This window comes from Felis catus, chromosome B1, assembly GCF_018350175.1.
Source record: "Felis catus isolate Fca126 chromosome B1, F.catus_Fca126_mat1.0, whole genome shotgun sequence".
NCBI lineage: Eukaryota > Metazoa > Chordata > Mammalia > Carnivora > Felidae > Felis > Felis catus.
Genome location: NC_058371.1, coordinates 25,557,645 through 25,574,566, shown reverse-complemented (window position 1 = coordinate 25,574,566; position 16,922 = coordinate 25,557,645). Strand labels below are relative to the sequence as shown.

At 41.0% G+C, this 16,922-nt stretch overlaps 1 protein-coding gene and 1 long non-coding RNA gene across 4 annotated transcripts in view; one reads left to right on the top strand and one right to left on the bottom strand.

The window, feature by feature from the left end:
• Positions 1-16,922, top strand: part of TRMT9B (tRNA methyltransferase 9B (putative)) — a 76,290-nt gene that overhangs the window by 21,018 nt on the left and 38,350 nt on the right. The gene's annotated exons all lie outside the window — the stretch shown is intronic.
• LOC111560099 overlaps positions 1,433-16,922 on the bottom strand; it is an 87,431-nt gene continuing 71,941 nt past the window's right edge. The window contains exon 6 of the long non-coding RNA XR_006596372.1: positions 1,433-2,283. This is a non-coding gene — a long non-coding RNA (uncharacterized LOC111560099). The remainder of the gene's footprint in view (positions 2,284-16,922) is intronic.

Below are 16,922 nucleotides of genomic sequence, written 5' to 3'. Positions count from 1 at the left end.
TCAAAGACCAAGTATATGTTTTTTTTTTAAATTCTTTTAACATTTATTTCTGAGAGAGAGAGAGAGAGAGAGAGAGAGAGAGAGAGAGAGAGACAGAGCAGGAGTGGGGGAGGGGCAGAGCAAGAGAGGGACACAGAATCTGAGGCAGGCACTAGGCTCTGAGTTGTCAGCACAGAGCCTGATGGAAGCTCGAACTCAGGAGCCATGAGATCATGACCTGAGCCGAAGTCGGACGCTTAACCGACCGAGCCACGTTTCTTATTATAAATCACAATATCACACCGAATGACTATCTCATGGATTATATGCCCTAATGTACAAGAAAAAAAAATGGAGAAACCCCCACTTACAAAATTACTAAACAAAAAAATGGGGTGGGAAAGAAGGAGGAAATGGATATTGCGGAGAATTTTATAAAAGTCAACTCTTTATTTTCCCCTGAATCTATTGGCAGGTAGTTATAACATTTATATATTATAAGCCTATTTTCATGACCAGATTTATTTTATGTCTTATGTTTAAATGAAATACTTCCTGTTCATTTATCCAACCAAGATGATTGGGCACCTGCCATATGCCTGGCCACGTGCAGAGTGCTGCGTGTATCCATCAGTGAACCAAAAACACCGGATTCCATGGTGTTTACAAACTAGTTGGGGGAGGCAGGCAAGCAACAACTCCAGCAGGGTGTGGAAATGGAATGTTCTTGTTTTCACTAGTGCCAGAATAGAGAAGTACTGGTGTCAGGTTGGAAAAATGGAGGCCGCACTACTTACGTGAACAGAGGGAATTTGATGCAGGGAGCTGGTTAAACAGAGATTAGAGAGCTTGACATGCACAGTGGGGACAAATGAGGTAGGACAGCAAGAGCACCTGCAGTTGCCACCGAGTGTTGGGGGAACAAAGAGAAGGGAATGGGCTTTTCGGAACCCGGCAGCTTGGAGGAGGGCCCTGGACCTGGGGCCAGACCTGGGTGGGAACTCAGAGGGGCCCGGAGTCGGGGCCAAGACTTCTGAGAAGGGGGCCCTGGCCAGCTAGGGCTGACACCTCAAGAGGTCCTACAAAGGCCCCTGAGCAGTCGGGACACAGATCTCTTGGCGAGGCCACGGCGTCTGGGGTCCAGCGTAAGCCTGAGCAATAGAAAGGTTGGTAGAAGCAGCCTGTGGCAGCAGGCCAAGGGGGACTGTTTGGGAAGTACCAGCGCTCTCCCTGAGGGTGGATCACAGGTGTTTGCCTTAGGGGTGCCTCAGTGGCTCCGTTGCTAAAGGGTGGGACTTCAGCTCTGGTCGTGATCTCTTGGTTTGTGAGTTGGAGCCCGGCATCAGGCTCTGTGCTGACAGCTCAGAGCCTGGAGCCTGCTTCGGATTCTGTGTCTCCCTCTCTGTCTCTGCTCCTCCCCTGGTTGTGCGCGCTCTCTCTCTCTCTCTCTCTCTCTCTCTCTCTCTCTCTCTCTCTCTCTCAAAAATAAACATTAAAAATTTTAATTCAACAAACAGTTCAAAAAATTTTTTAAAAAGGTGTTTTCCTTGGACCAGATGTGGGCCACACAAGACAGATGGCATTGGCCCACGATCTCATCCAGAGGGGCGACAAGATGGCAGGTGAAAATGCAGGAGGCGCAGAGCAGGTGACCAGCTGCTGAGGGGCCCTCGTAAGCTGCCAGTGGGACGGTGCACTCGTGTCGGGAAACTGCAGGTCTGAGGTCTGCAGCAATGAGGGTCTGCAAAGAACCAAGGAAGTGTTCCATGGAGGCCATCAAATGCTCCAGGAAATAGAGAAGCAGCTGTTAGTTCCCACCATGCCAGGAGATCACAGACACCGGCTCACACCAGTCCCTGTCAGAAAGGGACTTTTCTGGCTCCCTGACATCTTCTTGTCAGGAGATGCCACCACAGCACTAAAGGTGTGAAGCCAGCTGGACCTGGGAGTAACAGAGGAGCTCCAAAACAGAGGCCACCACGCTCCATCTTTCCTGCCACTGGCCTCATGACGACAGCAGGTCCGAGCCAGCCATGAGAAGCTTCAGATTGGAATGAAACGTGGACCGTGATCTTCTACTGGACGAGGAATCTTCGTTTCAGAAGTAAGGCTGTTTGAGAACAAAGAGGCTTGGAGAACGAGAGCAGCGGAAGTATGAGTGCCACAGAATGGGTCTCCAGGGACATCAAGTCACCTGCAAATCCCCCTTGTCCCACCGACAGTTCTGCAAGTAAACGTTTCAGGTGGTGGCGAAGGCTGTGGCCGTAACAAAGCAGAGTGTTGCCGTCCGCAGTGCTGTCTGCTCTGTAGTCAAAGCAATGACTTGGGGTCAGTGGAAAGTGAATGGCACTTCGATGCCACTGCATTATTGGTAAAACAAAAGCATTTAACCTCTTTCTTGAATAAAAGGGAGACAACAGTAGCAAAGCTTTTTTTTTTCCCTGAAAGTAGCCCCCCTGACCACTCCACTTGCTGGTTATAGTATTGTGGTCTAGGATTGACAGTTGTTTTATGATCAGCACGATGGCAGAAAATTGTGCAATAAGAGGGAAGCCAACAGACAGACACAGTGTTTTTGAAGAACTTTGCCATAAAAGGAAGCAGCGAAATTAGGGCTTAAACTGGGCAATGATCTGTGGTCATGCCTGGAAGGGTTTTTTTTTTTTAAGTTAAGAGATATTGAAGCATATTTTTATACCGATGTGAAAGATAACAATAGCAGAGGGAAAATTGATGGTTGGGAAGTGAGGGGAGAGACCTGCAGGAAGGAAGCGTTGAGCTGTCAGCATACAGCTGATGGGTTTGCTTTATAGGCAAGTATGGACAGCTCATCCCTTATCTCTCTTCCAGGAAGAAGGAGTTTATTACAACAAATGCAAGTAGGTTAGCAGCTGTACTTCCGGGAGCCCATGGAAATCGGAATGTTACACACGCACACCCAAACAAGTTACTTCATATGGATAGCAAGTATTTTGTTGAACATATCACTGTCGAATATATGTATTCCCCAGTCTAAAATTTAGAACTCATTTGGGACTACATCAAATTTAAGACACAATCCTTTCTGCGTCCAAAGACACAATCAACAGAGTGACAAGGCAACCGGTAGGATGGGAGATATTATTGGAAAGCACATATCTAAGAGGTGTATAGCCAGAATATATAAAGAACTCCTACAACTCAACAAGGAAGAAAGAAAAAAAAAACCCTCAATTGCCTGACTTTGAAAATGGGCAAGAGATTTGAAGACATTTCTCCAGAGATGATATAAAAATGGTCAATGTGAGGGGCGCCTGGGTGGCGCAGTCGGTTAAGCGTCCGACTTCAGCCAGGTCACCATCTCGCGGTCCGGGAGTTCGAGCCCCGCGTCGGGCTCTGGGCTGATGGCTCAGAGCCTGGAGCCTGTTTCCGATTCTGTGTCTCCCTCTCTCTCTGCCCCTCCCCCGTTCATGCTCTGTCTCTCTCTGTCCCAAAAATGAATAAACGTTGAAAAAAAAATGGTCAATGTGCACGTGAAAGATGGTCAACATCATGAATTAAGAGAGATGCAAATAAAAATGAGGTATCACTCCACACCAATTAGATACTATTTTTTTTTTAAAAAAAGAACAGAAAATAACTTGTTGGGAGGATGTAGAACCCATGCACCCCATCAGTAGGAATGTAAAATGATGGAGACACAACAGAAAATAGTATGGAGGATCCTCAAAAAATCAAAAATAGAACTACCCTATGACCCAGCAACCCATTTCTGGGTATTTATCCAAAAGGATGGAAACCAGAATCTTGAGGAGCTTTTTGTACACCCATGTTCTAGCAGAATTATTCACAATAGCCAAAAGGTGGAAGTCACTCAAATGTCCATTAAGGGATGAGTGGATAAACATTGTGGCATGTACATGCAATGAAATATTATTCAGCCTTAAAAAGGAAGGAAATCCATGGATGAACCTTGAGATCATCATGCCAAGTGAAACAAACCAGTTACCAGACAGGGGCGCCTGGGTGGCTCAGTTGGTTAAACGTCTGACTTCAGCCCAGGTCATGATCTCACAGCTCGTGAGTTTGAGCCCCGCATCGGGCTCTGTGCTGACAGCTCAGAGCCTGGAGCCTGCTTTGCATTCTGTGTCTCCCTCTCTCTTTGCCCCTCTCACACTCATGCTCTGTCTCTCTGTCTCCTTCAAAAATAAGTAAACATTAAAAAAAAAAACAAGACAGATACTGTATGAGCCTACTTATATTAGGTATCTAAAGTAGTCAAATTCTTAGAAGGCATGGTGGTTGCTAGGGATTGGGGGTAGGGGAAAAGGGTAGTTATTTAATGGGTAGAGACTTTCAGTTTTGTAGGATGAAATGTTTTGGAGATCTGTTGCAGAACAATGTGAATGTACTAACACTACTGAATTGTACACTTGTAAATGGTGAAGATGATAAATTTTACATGATTTCATCACAACTAAAAATAATAACAAGATTTTTTTTAATTTATAACTTACTATTTGCCTCTTTCTTTTTAAAAGTTGTGAATCAGGGGCTCCTGGGTGGCTCAGTTGGTTAAGCGTCCGATTTTGGCTCAGGTCATGATCTCGCAGTTTGTGCGTTTGAGCCCCGTGTCGGGCTCTGTGCTGACAGCTCAGAGCCTGGAGCCTGTTTCAGATTCTGTGTCTCCCTCTCTCTCTACCCCTCCCCTGCTCATGCTCTGTCTCTGTCTTTCAATAATAAATAAGTGTTAAAAAAATTTTTAGAAGAAAAAAGGTGTGAATCAAAACACTTTTTAACTGACACTTCTAGCTGTTTTGGGAGCTCATTCATTCCTTTAGTTGGCAATTTTCTGCCACCACCAGATCTGCCGGATACAGTATTATGTGTTAAGAGATCTTATGGATGAAGAGATAAGTCAGGTGTGGTCATACAGAGCTGAAAGTCAAGTTGGAGGAAACAAACACATAAACTAGTGAGTGCCAGGTTTTTCCAGTTCCGTGTGACCCATGGTTCCTAACTGTAAGCAATAGAAGCTGGCTCTGGCACTGATTAGGAATTTATTGAAAGCATATGAACGTCCTAGAAAGAGAACCAGACTTGGAAAGTAAGTACACCTTAGGGCAGCTCCAGAACTCAAGACCGTGAGGTCCAATTGTCAGCGTGACCAGTGACCGGGACCTACTGCCACAGATGCAGAGTTCTGCCACACGAGGCTCCCCTGCCATGGTAATCCCTTGTGTGTGAAAACCTCTAAACCCGCAAACCCAGAGGCATAACGGAGAGAAAAAATTTAAAAATTAATTAGATTGAATTATTACTGGCATTGCTCTCCATTTTCACTCCACTCCTACCTCACGTTTCCTGGACCGAAGACCCAGAGGAAAAAGAGTGCCACATATCACATAGATCAGAATAATATATACAAAGCCACATCTCAAGGTCAGAAGATGTTGTTTTCCACTTGTACCTTAAATGAGTCTTTTTTAGGCCATCCTCCCATTAGAATAGCCAAGGATTTCTAGGTGATTGGGTCCATGGTAAGATCAGTGATGGGGCATCACTTATTACTTTACTTCTTTCACTGTAAGGTAAATTTCTTGGTCCAGAAAATTCTTGTGTGAAATACCATGTATTTGTTTCATTAACACCATGTGAGGCACCCAGAATGGACCAAACAATGGCCACCATGGGGCCAGTGCTGATGTGTATCTATGTAATAAGGGGAGGTACAAGGGAGCATGGGGAGGTAAATCCAGCTGGGGAACAGGAAAGGCTTCGTAGAGAATATGGCACAAGCTGACCCTTCAAAGATAATCATGTCTTTCAGGAAGTCTATGGGAGCAAGGTTTATCCAGGCAGAGGGAACAGATGCACAAAAAGCATGAAGACATCAAAGGTCTAAAGCATTCAGAGACTCTTAGGTCCTAAAGGTAAAGCAGTGGCACTCGATAAGGAGTTTGTCCTTGACTACAAATAAGCTAAGTCACTGAACCGATTCCCTTAACCTTTATCGTAGCAAGTTTCTCAATGAAAGAAACAATCATTGATCTACGTTCTGGTACAAAGTCTATCTCATGGTAACAGTTTGCTGACTGGCTACTTTGAGTGGAACATCATGGGGGGGAAAAGCAGGGTAGTGGGCTGGGGTCAGATCGCAGAAAGCTTTGGGACATGCTGAGGTATTTGGACTCTCTCTTCTAGTCTGAAGAGGAGTGAGACATGACCATGACCGTGCTGTTGAGGATGAATTTCAGAGCACAGAGCTGTGAAAGCTGAGGGTCTGGTGGGTTTGGAAACCGTTGTGTTCATCTTTTCCCCAAAACTCAGTTCTTTATTCCAGTGTTGGTTTGCGATCAATCTGTAGTAGCAGAATGAAAAAATTAAAGGACGTTCAGCCAGTTTTTCACAAAACTAAAGTTTATTCAATTTTAAAGGACTCCTTTAGTTTGAAATTATGGCTTCCCAACTTTTGGGGGGGGGGGTAAATTATCCATTCTTCTGTGCAATTATGGTGACAGTAAATAATAGGCTTTAAAAATGTGTGTGTGTGTGTGTGTGTGTGTGTGTGTGTGTGTGTGTGTCCTAGTCTTTGAGTAAAGAACCAACTGGTCCCTCTTGTTCTCCAGATGCCCTTCTGAGTTTTTGTGGTTTTTTTTTGGGGGGGGGGGGTTGTCTGTGAAATCCACAAGAGTGGGAACTCCAAGCTGAGGCAATGGAGAAGAAGGTGGGAGGCACATGAGAGGAGAGAGGCAGGTTCAATCTACAGGATAAGATGTTTGACATTACAGATCTTACTATACTTCCTATGCATGTAACTCTCTTCCTGAACCTCAAATAATCAGATTTCTTTTCTGAACAACCTCATGCATACCTCTTTTGAATCAATTATATGATAAACATATTTAAGACTATATAATTGTCCTCACATTTATCCCCTTAATTCTGTTCTTAGAAAGTCATCAGATGTTGTCTTCTTTTATATTGATACTGTGGTCCTCATGTCAAACTCCTTCTTGCACAGTCATTTGACAGCAAGAGGAGTGTGGGATTTCTCATCACCTGACCTGCTGAAACCTTCTTTCCTTAGAGGAAGGAAGATGGGTCATGTTCCACTTCTCTACTGGTGTTGCCTTCCATAACTCTGGAACAATCCTCTTGCAAGCTGCCATTTTGGAGATCCTATATTACCTTTATCTGAACACAGACTAGAGCTGGTTTTGTCAAACCACCAGCAGCAGCAAATGCCTGGCAGAAGCAGGGTGCTGTGTTTCCTTTTTTCTTGAAGCTCACACTTGATTTCCTGGCAGTCTCTAATCTACAAAATCAAAATGAACTGTAATGGAGTTCAATGAATCTGGCCTAGTCGTTCATTGCCTGTAGACGAGCAATCTTCGACAATGGATCTCATCATCAATATTGTGCTGTGACTTCTTATTTCCTACTTTGTATTCTCCTCCTGTGACCACCCCTCTCCCTCGCATACTCATGCTCCTCGTCCAGATATCACCTTCCCTTCCTTCACTGAGATGCTGGAGATAGTATCTTGCTCCTAAATGAGGTCAACTTAGACATGTAATCTTTGAAAACTTTCAAGGAAAACAAAGTATTCCTTGGGAATATTTGCCCTCTTTCCCCTTCTTAGATACACTTCCCTCATGTCCACATTCTTTCAACATACATTTACTCCGGGGTAACCTTTGGACCCTGTTGGGCTTACAGAGAGGGTCATATTCTCCTAATGCTACACATTGTGTTATTTGGAAGCCTTGACTTTGTTCTGCTTATGAGATTTTAATTAGATATGCCTGTTGTTCCCTTTCCGACCATTTCTACTGTAATCTCTCTGGTGTATCATTAAGGGGTTCTGTGTAGGGTAGGGAATATTCATGAGAACAGCATCCTGTTTCACTTGCCTTATTACAGAGAGGGGATAATACTCAAAGTGTCACTCCAAATCATGAAAGCTAACACCGCTTGCTGTCTATATTTTTCTATCAGTAAAGCATGTGCCTGCCTCGTACTGTTATCATTTAGCTGTTCTGTGTTACTCTCGTGTTAGCCTATAGCTCCTTGAGAGGAGGGACCACCCATCTTCTGCTCTTCTCATAGCTACCAAAGCAACTGTTGCCTAGTCGGGGCTCAGTCAGTATTTCTTGAATTAAATTTAATTATGGTGGAGCTCTAACAGCAGCCCATGGCTAGCCTTTCCTCTAATACCAGCCTGTGTGGGGGTTAAATATTGGGGCTCCTTGGTGTTCTAACCTCATTCCATTTCTTAATTCTGCATAATCTCTTCTGATTTAATCCACTCCCCTGGTGCTAACTGCCAAGACCTAGGATAATGATTTTTAAATGATCTGTAGTCCAGCCTGTGCTGTCTGGACCTTCGTATCCACCTTACTTTGTTGTCTTCCAAACACCACAGAAACAATATATCCAGGTCTGAACCCTCCCTCTGATTATTCCCTATGATGGTGGACCTTAGCACCGTCTAAAGGGCCATCTTTTTTTATTCTTCTATTCCTTTTTACACATATTTATACAAGAGATATTTACTGAGCACTGTGTAAACTGCAATATCAGGCAAAGATTCAGCCATCATAAGCTCCACTGTCCCTACCTAGAAAATGCTGCAGTAAGAGAACATAAGGAATATGTACAAACAGCCCATGCCAATATAAGAAATACAACGTGTTACTGATCATGGCATTTCAAAGTCAGTTACCAATGTCTAGTCCTTCTTATCCTTTTTCCTGCAGACAGGTAAATTTTTTAAGTTTATTTATTTTTGAGAGAGAGAGAGAGAGATGCAGAGAGAGAGGGAGAGAGAGAATCCCAAGCCGACTCTATACCATCGGTGCAGAGCCCAACACAGGGCTCGAACTCACAGAGCCACGATATCATGACCTGAGCTGAGACCAAGAGCCCGACGCACAACCAACTGAGCTCCTGCAGACACATGAATCTTAAATAACCTTGATATATTCACATGTGTTCCAAAGGAACTGTTTATCAGTTTATATATGGTCATTACCAAAGTTTCAATTTGTTTGCCTTTCACTCTCTCTCCCACTTTGTTTTAGGATGGGGATGGTACATCTTCCCGTGTAAGATTATTATTACTGCTTCCTCTTCAGCGTGCTCTTTGCCTTAACTCTTCATCAGTCCCCCAATCCTATTAATTTGATCCTTCCTTTTTAATATCTCTTGAATTTGACCTTACATACATAATACTTCAAATAATTAACCAAATATTTAACTTTCTCTGTCTTCATGGTGAACCTGGCCAGGCAACATGAGCCTACACTATTTCCGAAGGAGATTTTTAAAAATTTAATTCTAGTATAGTTAATGTTCAATGTTATATTAGTTTCAGTTGTACAATATAGTAATTTAGGAATTCCATACATCACCCGGTGCTCATCACAAGGGCACTCCTTAATCCCCATCACTTATTTAACCCATCCCCTCCAGCCCACCTCCCCTCTGGCAAACTATCAGTTTGTTCTTTATAGTCAAGAGTTGGTATCTCAGTTTGTCTCTTTTTTTTCCTTTGTCTTTTGTTTTTTTAAGTTCCACATATGAATGAAATCATACAGTATCTCTCTTTCTCTGACTTACTTCGCTCTAGTTCCATCCATGTTGTTGCAAATGGCAAGATTTCATTCTTTTTATGGCTGAGTAATATTCCATTATGTGTATATTCTGCTTCTTTTTCCATTCATCAATCACTGGACACAGGCTGCTTTCATAGCTTAGCTATTGTAAATAATGCTGCTATAAACATCGGGGTGCATGTATCCCTTTGAATTAGTGTTTTTGTACATTTTGGGTAAATACCACTAATGTGATTACTAGATTGTAGGGTAGTTCTATTTTTAACTTTTACAAAATGTATATTTTGAGAGAGAGAGAGCATGTGTGAACTGGAAAGGGACAGAGAGAGAGGGAAAGAGCGAATCCCAAGTAGGCTCCCTGCTGTCCGTGCAGAGCCTGATACAGGGCTGATCCCACAAACCTTGAGATCATGTCCTGAGCCCAAATCAAGAGTCAGATGCTTACCCAACTGAGCCACCCAGGCACCCCTATTTTCAACTTTTTGAGAAACCTCTGCACTGCCTTCCCCAGTGGCTGCACCGGTTTGCATTCCGACCAACAGTGCAAAGTAGTTCCTTTTTCTCCACATTTTCCTCAACACCTGTTGTTTCTTATTTTGTCAATTTTAGCCATTCTGACAGGTATAAAGTGATAGCTCATTATAGTTTTGATTTGCATTTTCCTGATGATGAGTGGGCGTTCAGCATCTTTTCATGTGTCTGTTGGTGATGTGTATGTCTTCTTTGGAGAAGTGTCTGTTCAGGTCTTCAGCCCATTTTTAAATTGGATTATTTGTTTTTGGAGGTGGGGTTAGGGTTAGAATCAGTAGGGTTAGGGTGTGGGAATGCATAAGTCCTTTTTATATTTTGGATACTAACCCTTTATCCGATATGTCATTTGCAAATATCTTCTCCCATCAGTAGGCTGCCTTTTAGTTTTGTTGATCATTTCCTTTGCTGAGCAGAAGCTGTTTGATTTTGACGAAGTCCCAATAGTTTATTTTTACTTTTGTTTCCCTTGCCTCAGGGGATAGATCTAGAAAAATCTTGCTATGGCTGATGTCAGAGAAATTACTGCCCATGCTCTGTTCCCAGAGTTTTATGGTCTCAGGTCTCACATTTCAGTCCTTAATCATTTTAAGTTTAATTTTGTGTATGGTGTAAGAAAGTGCTCCAGTTATATTATGTTGCATGTAGCTGTCCAGTTTTCCCACCACCATTTGTTGAAGAGACTGTCGTTTTCCATTGGTTGTTCTTTCCACCTTTGTTGAAGACTAATTGGCCATAGAATTGTGGGTTTATTTCTGGATATTCTCTTCACTATTTATTTTGTGACAGTGCTATACAGTTTTGATTGCTACAGCTCTGTAATAGAGCTTGAAGTCTGGAGTTGTGATACCTCCAGCTGTGCTTTTCTTTTTCAAAATTACTTTGGCCGTTCAGGGTCTTTTGTGGTTCGACACAAATTTTAAGATTGTTTGTTTTAGCTCTGTGCAAAATGCTATTGGTATTTTGATAGAGAATGCATTAAGTCTGTAGAAAGACATTTTAACAATATTTGTTCTTCCAATCCACGAGCATGGAATGTCTTTCCATCTCTTTGTGTCGTCTTCAATTTCTTTCATCAGTGTTTTATAGTTTTCAGAGTACAGGTCTTTCACCTGTTTGTTTCTAAGTATTTTATTGCTTTTGGTGCAATTGTAAGTGGGACTGTTTTCTTAATTTCTCTTTCTGCTGCTTCATTATTAATGTATAGAAATTCGACAGATTTCTGCACATTGATTTTGTATCGTGAGACTTTACTGAATTCACTTATCAACTTTGGTAAATTTTTCGGTGTAGTCTTTAGGGTTTTCTATATAGAGTATCATGTCATCTGCAAATACTGGAGGTTTGACTTCTTTACCAATTTGGATGCCTTTTATTTCTTTTTCTTGTCTGATTGCTGTGGCTAGGACTCTCTCCTGTACTATGTTGGATAACAGTGGTGAGAATGGACATCCTTGTCTTGTTCCTGACCTTAGGGGGAAAGTTATCAGTTTTTCCCCTTGAGGATGATGTTTGCTGTGGGTTTTTCATATGTGGCCTTTATTATGTCCTCTTATAGTTGTATTTTTGTGGTGTTGGTTGTTATTTCTCCTATTTCATTTGTAATTTTACTTCTTTGAATCTTTTATCTGTTTTTTGATGAGTCTGGCTAGAGGTTTATGAATTTAGTTTATCTCTTCAACGAACCAGCTCCTGGTTTCCTTTATCTGTTCTACTCTGTGTTTTTTTTTTGTTTTGTTTTTATTTTCTATATTATTTATTTCTGCCTTAATCTTTATTATTTCCTTCCTTCTGCTGGTTTTGGGTTGTTTGTTGTTCTTTTCCCAGATGCTTTAAGTGTAAGGTTAGGTTGTTTATATTGAGATATGTTCCCTCTAAAACTACTTTATTGAGCACTTTTATCATGAATGGATGTTGTACTTTTTCAAATTTTTTTTTCCGCATCTATTGAAATGATCATATGGCTTTTTGTCTTTTCTCTTATTGATGTGATGTCTCATGTTGATTGATTTGCAAATATTGAGCCGCCCTTGCATACCAGGAATAAATCCCACTTGGTCGTGAATGCCTTTTTAAAATGGCATTTTAAAAACCATTTTAAACCATATGGTTTTGGTTTGCCAGTATTTTGCTGAGGACTTTTGTTGTCTATGTTCATCAAAGATATTGGCCTGTAAATCTCTTTTTTCCTGGTGTCTTTATCTGGCTTTGGTATTAGGGTAATGCTGGCCTCACAGAATGAATTTGGAAGTTTTCCTTTCTCTTCTCTTTTTGGAATAGTTTAAGAAGAATAGGTATTAACTCTTCTTTAAATGTTTGGTAGAGTTGGCCTGTGAAACTGTTTGGTCCTGGACTTTTGTTCATTTGAAGTTTTTTGATTATTTATTCAATCTCCTTGTTGGTAATCAGTATATTCAAATTCATTGTTTAGTAGCATATTATTTAGCCTTCATGTATTTGGGTACTTTCCAGACTTTCTCTTGTGGCTGATTTCTAGTTTCATAGTGTTGTGGCTGTAAAATATGCATGGTTTGACTTCAGTCTTCTTGGATTTGTGGAGACTGTTTTGTGGCTTGCCATGTAAACTATTCTGGAGAATGTTTCGTGTGCCCTTGAAATGAATGTGTATTCTGCTGTTTTAGAATGGAATGTTCTGAATATATCTATTACATTCATCTGGTCCAGTGTATCATTCAAAGTCACTGTTTCTTTATTGATTTTCTGTTTTGATGATCCATTAATATAAATGGGGGTGTTAAAGTCCCCTAGTATTATTGCATTACCATTGATTACTTCCTTGTGTGTTATTAGCTGCTTTATGTATCTGGATGGTCCCATGTTGGATGAATATTTACAATTGTTATATCTTCTTGTTGGATTGTCCCCTTTATTATTGTATAGTGTCCTTTGTCTCTTGTTTCAGTCTTTGTTTTAAAATCGATTGTGTCTGATATAGGTATTGCTACTCTGGTTTTCTTTGGACATCCATTTGTATGATAAATGTTTCTCTACCCCCTCACTTTCAATCTGCAGGTGTCTTTAGGTCTAAAATGAGTTGTCTGTAGGAGGCATATAGATAGGTCTCATTTTTTATCCATTCTTTCACCCTGTGTCTTTGGATTGGACCATTTAGTCCATTTCCATTCAAGGTTATTATTTTATTACTTGTTTTGTCGTTATTTCTGAAGTTTTTCTCTGATCCTTTCTTCCCCTTTTTTCATGGTTTGCTGGTTTTCTTTAGTGATAGATTTGTCTTTATTCTTTGCATAGCTGTTGCTGATTTTTGATTTGTGGTTACCATTAAATTTCTATAAACCTCTTTGGCATGTAGCAGTCTGCATCAAGTTGATGGTTGTTTAAGTTTGAATCCATTCTTTACTCCTCTCCTCTCCAGGTTTTAGGTATATGGTTTCATATTTTACATCTTTTATTTTGCTGGTTCCTTGACTGATTTTTTACAGAAATACACATTTTCATTGCTTTTGCTTTTCCTCCTTTTATATGTCAGTTTTGGTCTTCCCTTTCCACTGAGAGTCCCCTTTAATATTTCTGATAAGGTTGCTTTAGTAGTCATGAACTCCTTTAGGTCTTGTTTGTCTGGGAAACTCTTTATCTCTCCTTCTATTCTGAGTGATAGCCTTTTTGGATAGATACTTGGCTGCAGGTTTTTACTATTCTGCACTTTGACTATATCATGCCACTTCCTTCTGGCCTGCCAGGTTTTTGCTGAAAAAACTGCTAGTTTTCCCTTGTAAATGTCTTCTTGTGTACTGTTGCTTTTATTTTTTTTCTTTATCACTACATTTTACCTTTTTAATTACAATGTGTCTTAGTGTGTATCTGCTTTTCTTGATTTTTTTTTTGGGGGGGGGGTTCTCTGTGCCTTTGGATCTGGATGTCTGTTTCCTTCCCCAGATGAGGGAAGTTTTTACCTATGATGTTTTCAAATACATTGTCTCCCTCTTTCTCTTTTTCTTCTGGGATCCCTATAATAGGAATGTTAATACATTTGATGGAGTCACTGAATTCCCTAAGTCTATTCTCATTTTGTGTACTTCTTTTTTCTCTCTTTTGTTCAGCTTGATTACTTTCCATTACCCTGTCTTCCAGATCATTAATTTGTTCCTCTTCTTCTTCCAGCCTGCCATTCATTCCATCAAGCCTGTTTCTTGTTTTGTTTATTGAACCCGTTCTCTGCTGTGTTATTCTTAATCTCTGTGTGAAGGGTCTCACCAATGTCTTCCACTCTTTTCTCAAGTCCACTGAGTACCTTTCTGATCATTACTTTAGATTTCCGAAGGAGACTTTCAAATTCCAATCAAATTTTGTCGTTTCTCTTGTTGAAATACTTAAATGGTTCCTCATTATGTTCAGGACAAAATCCAGACTCCCTAGAATGCTAAACTAAGACCTATGAGATCTGCTACCTACTCTTCCAGCCCCTCCTGTCCTTTCTCCTTTCCCCAAGATGGAGAGTTAAGAGTGTGAACTCTGGAATCTAACTTTCTAGGTTGAGATCCTGGCTCTGCCACTTACTGGCACCGTAACTTTGCAAAGTCACTAATATTCTCTGTGCCTTGGTTTTCTTACTGTAAAATGGGGAACATACTATTTCCTGTTTCATATAGTTATTGGGTAGATTCTTTTTTTTTTTTAACTGACTAAGGCACCCAGGTGCCCCTTTACAATTTTTTTATTTTTATTTTTTTTAATATATGAAATTTATTGTCAAATTGTTTTCCATACAACACCCAGTGATCATCCCAAAAGGTGCCCTCCTCAATACCCATTAACCACCCTCCCCTCCCTCCCACCCCATCAACCCTCAGTTTGTTCTCAGTTTTCAAGAGTCTCTTATGCTTTGGCTCTCTCCCACTCTAACCTCTTTTTTTTTTCCTTCCCCTCCCCCATGGGTTTCTGTTAAGTTTCTCAGGATCCACATAAGAGTGAAACCATATGGTATCTGTCTTTCTCTGTATGGCTTATTTCACTTAGCATCACACTCTCCAGTTCCATCCACGTTGCTACAAAGGGCCATATTTCATTCTTTCTCATTGCCACGTAGTACTCCATTGTGTATATAAACCACAATTTCTTTAGCCATTCATCAGTTGACGAACATCTAGGCTTTTTCCATAATTTGGCTATTGTTGAGAGTGCTGCTATAAACATTGGGGTCCAAGTGCCCCTATGCATCAGTACTCCTGTATCCCTTGGGTAAATTCCTAGCAGTGCTATTGCTGGGTCATAGGGTAGGTCTATTTTTCATTTTTTGAGGAACCTCCACACTGTTTTCCAGAGTGGCTGCACCAATTTGCATTCCCACCAACAGTGCAAGAGGCTTCCTGTTTCTCCACATCCTCTCCGGCATCTATAGTCTCCGGATTTGTTCATTTTGGCCACTCTGACTGGCGTGAGGTGATATCTGAATGTGGTTTTGATTTGTATTTCCCTGATGAGGAGCGTCGTTGAGCATCTTTTCATGCGCCTGTTGGCCATCCGGATGTCTTCCTTAGAGAAGTGTCTATTCATGTTTTCTGCCCATTTCTTCACTGGGTTATTTGTTTTTCGGGTGTGGAGTTTGGTGAGCTCTTTATAGATTTTGGATACTAGCCCTTTGTCCGATATGTCATTTGCAAATATCTTTTCCCATTCCGTTGGTTGCCTTTTAGTTTTGTTGGTTGTTTCCTTTGCTGTGCAGAAGCTTTTTATCTTCATAAGGTCCCAGTAGTTCATTTTTGCTTTTAATTCCCTTGCCTTTGGGGATATGTCAAGTAAGAGATTGCTACGGCTGAGGTCAGAGTGGTCTTTTCCTGCTTTCTCCTCTAGGGTTTTGATGGTTTCCTGTCTTACATTCAGGTCTTTTATCCATTTTGAGTTTATTTTTGTGAATGGTGTGAGAAAGTGGTCTAGTTTCAATCTTCTACATGTTGCTGTCCAGTTCTCCCAGCACCATTTGTTAAAGAGACTGTCTTTTTTCCATTGGATATTCTTTCCTGCTTTGTCAAAGATGAGTTGGCCATACATTTGTGGGTCTAGTTCTGGGGTTTCTATTCTATTCCATTGGTCTATATGTCTGTTTTTGTACAAATACCATGCTGTCTTGATGATTACAGCTTTGTAGTAGAGGCTAAAGTCTGGGACTGTGATGCCTGCTGCTTTGGTCTTCTTCAAAATTACTTTGGCTATTCGGGGCCTTTTGTGGTTCCATATGAATTTTAGGATTGCTTGTTCTAGTTTCGAGAAGAATGCTGGTGCAATTTTGATTGGGATTGCATTGAATGTGTAGATAGCTTTGGGTAGTATTGACATTTTGACAATATTCATTCTTCCAATCCATGAGAACGGAATGTTTTTCCATTTCTTTATATATCTTCTTCAATTTCCTTCATAAGCTTTCTATAGTTTTCAGCATACAGATGTTACATCTTTGGTTAGATTTATCCCTAGGTATTTTATGCTTCTTGGTGCAATTGTGAATGGGATCAGTTCCTTTGTCTTTCTGTTGCTTCATTATAGTGTATAAGAATGCAACTGATTTCTGTACATTGATTTTGTATCCTGCAACTTTGATGAATTCATGTATCAGTTCTAGCAGACTTTTGGTGGAGTCTATTGGATTTTCCATCTATAGTATCATGTCATCTGCAAAAAGTGAAAGCTTAACTTCATCTTTGCTAATTTTGATGCCTTTGATTTCCTTTTGTTATCTGATTGCTGATGCTAGCACTTCCAACACTATGTTAAACAACAGCGGTGAGAGTGGACATCCCTATCGTGTTCATGACCTCGGGGGAAAGCTCTCAGTTTTTCCCC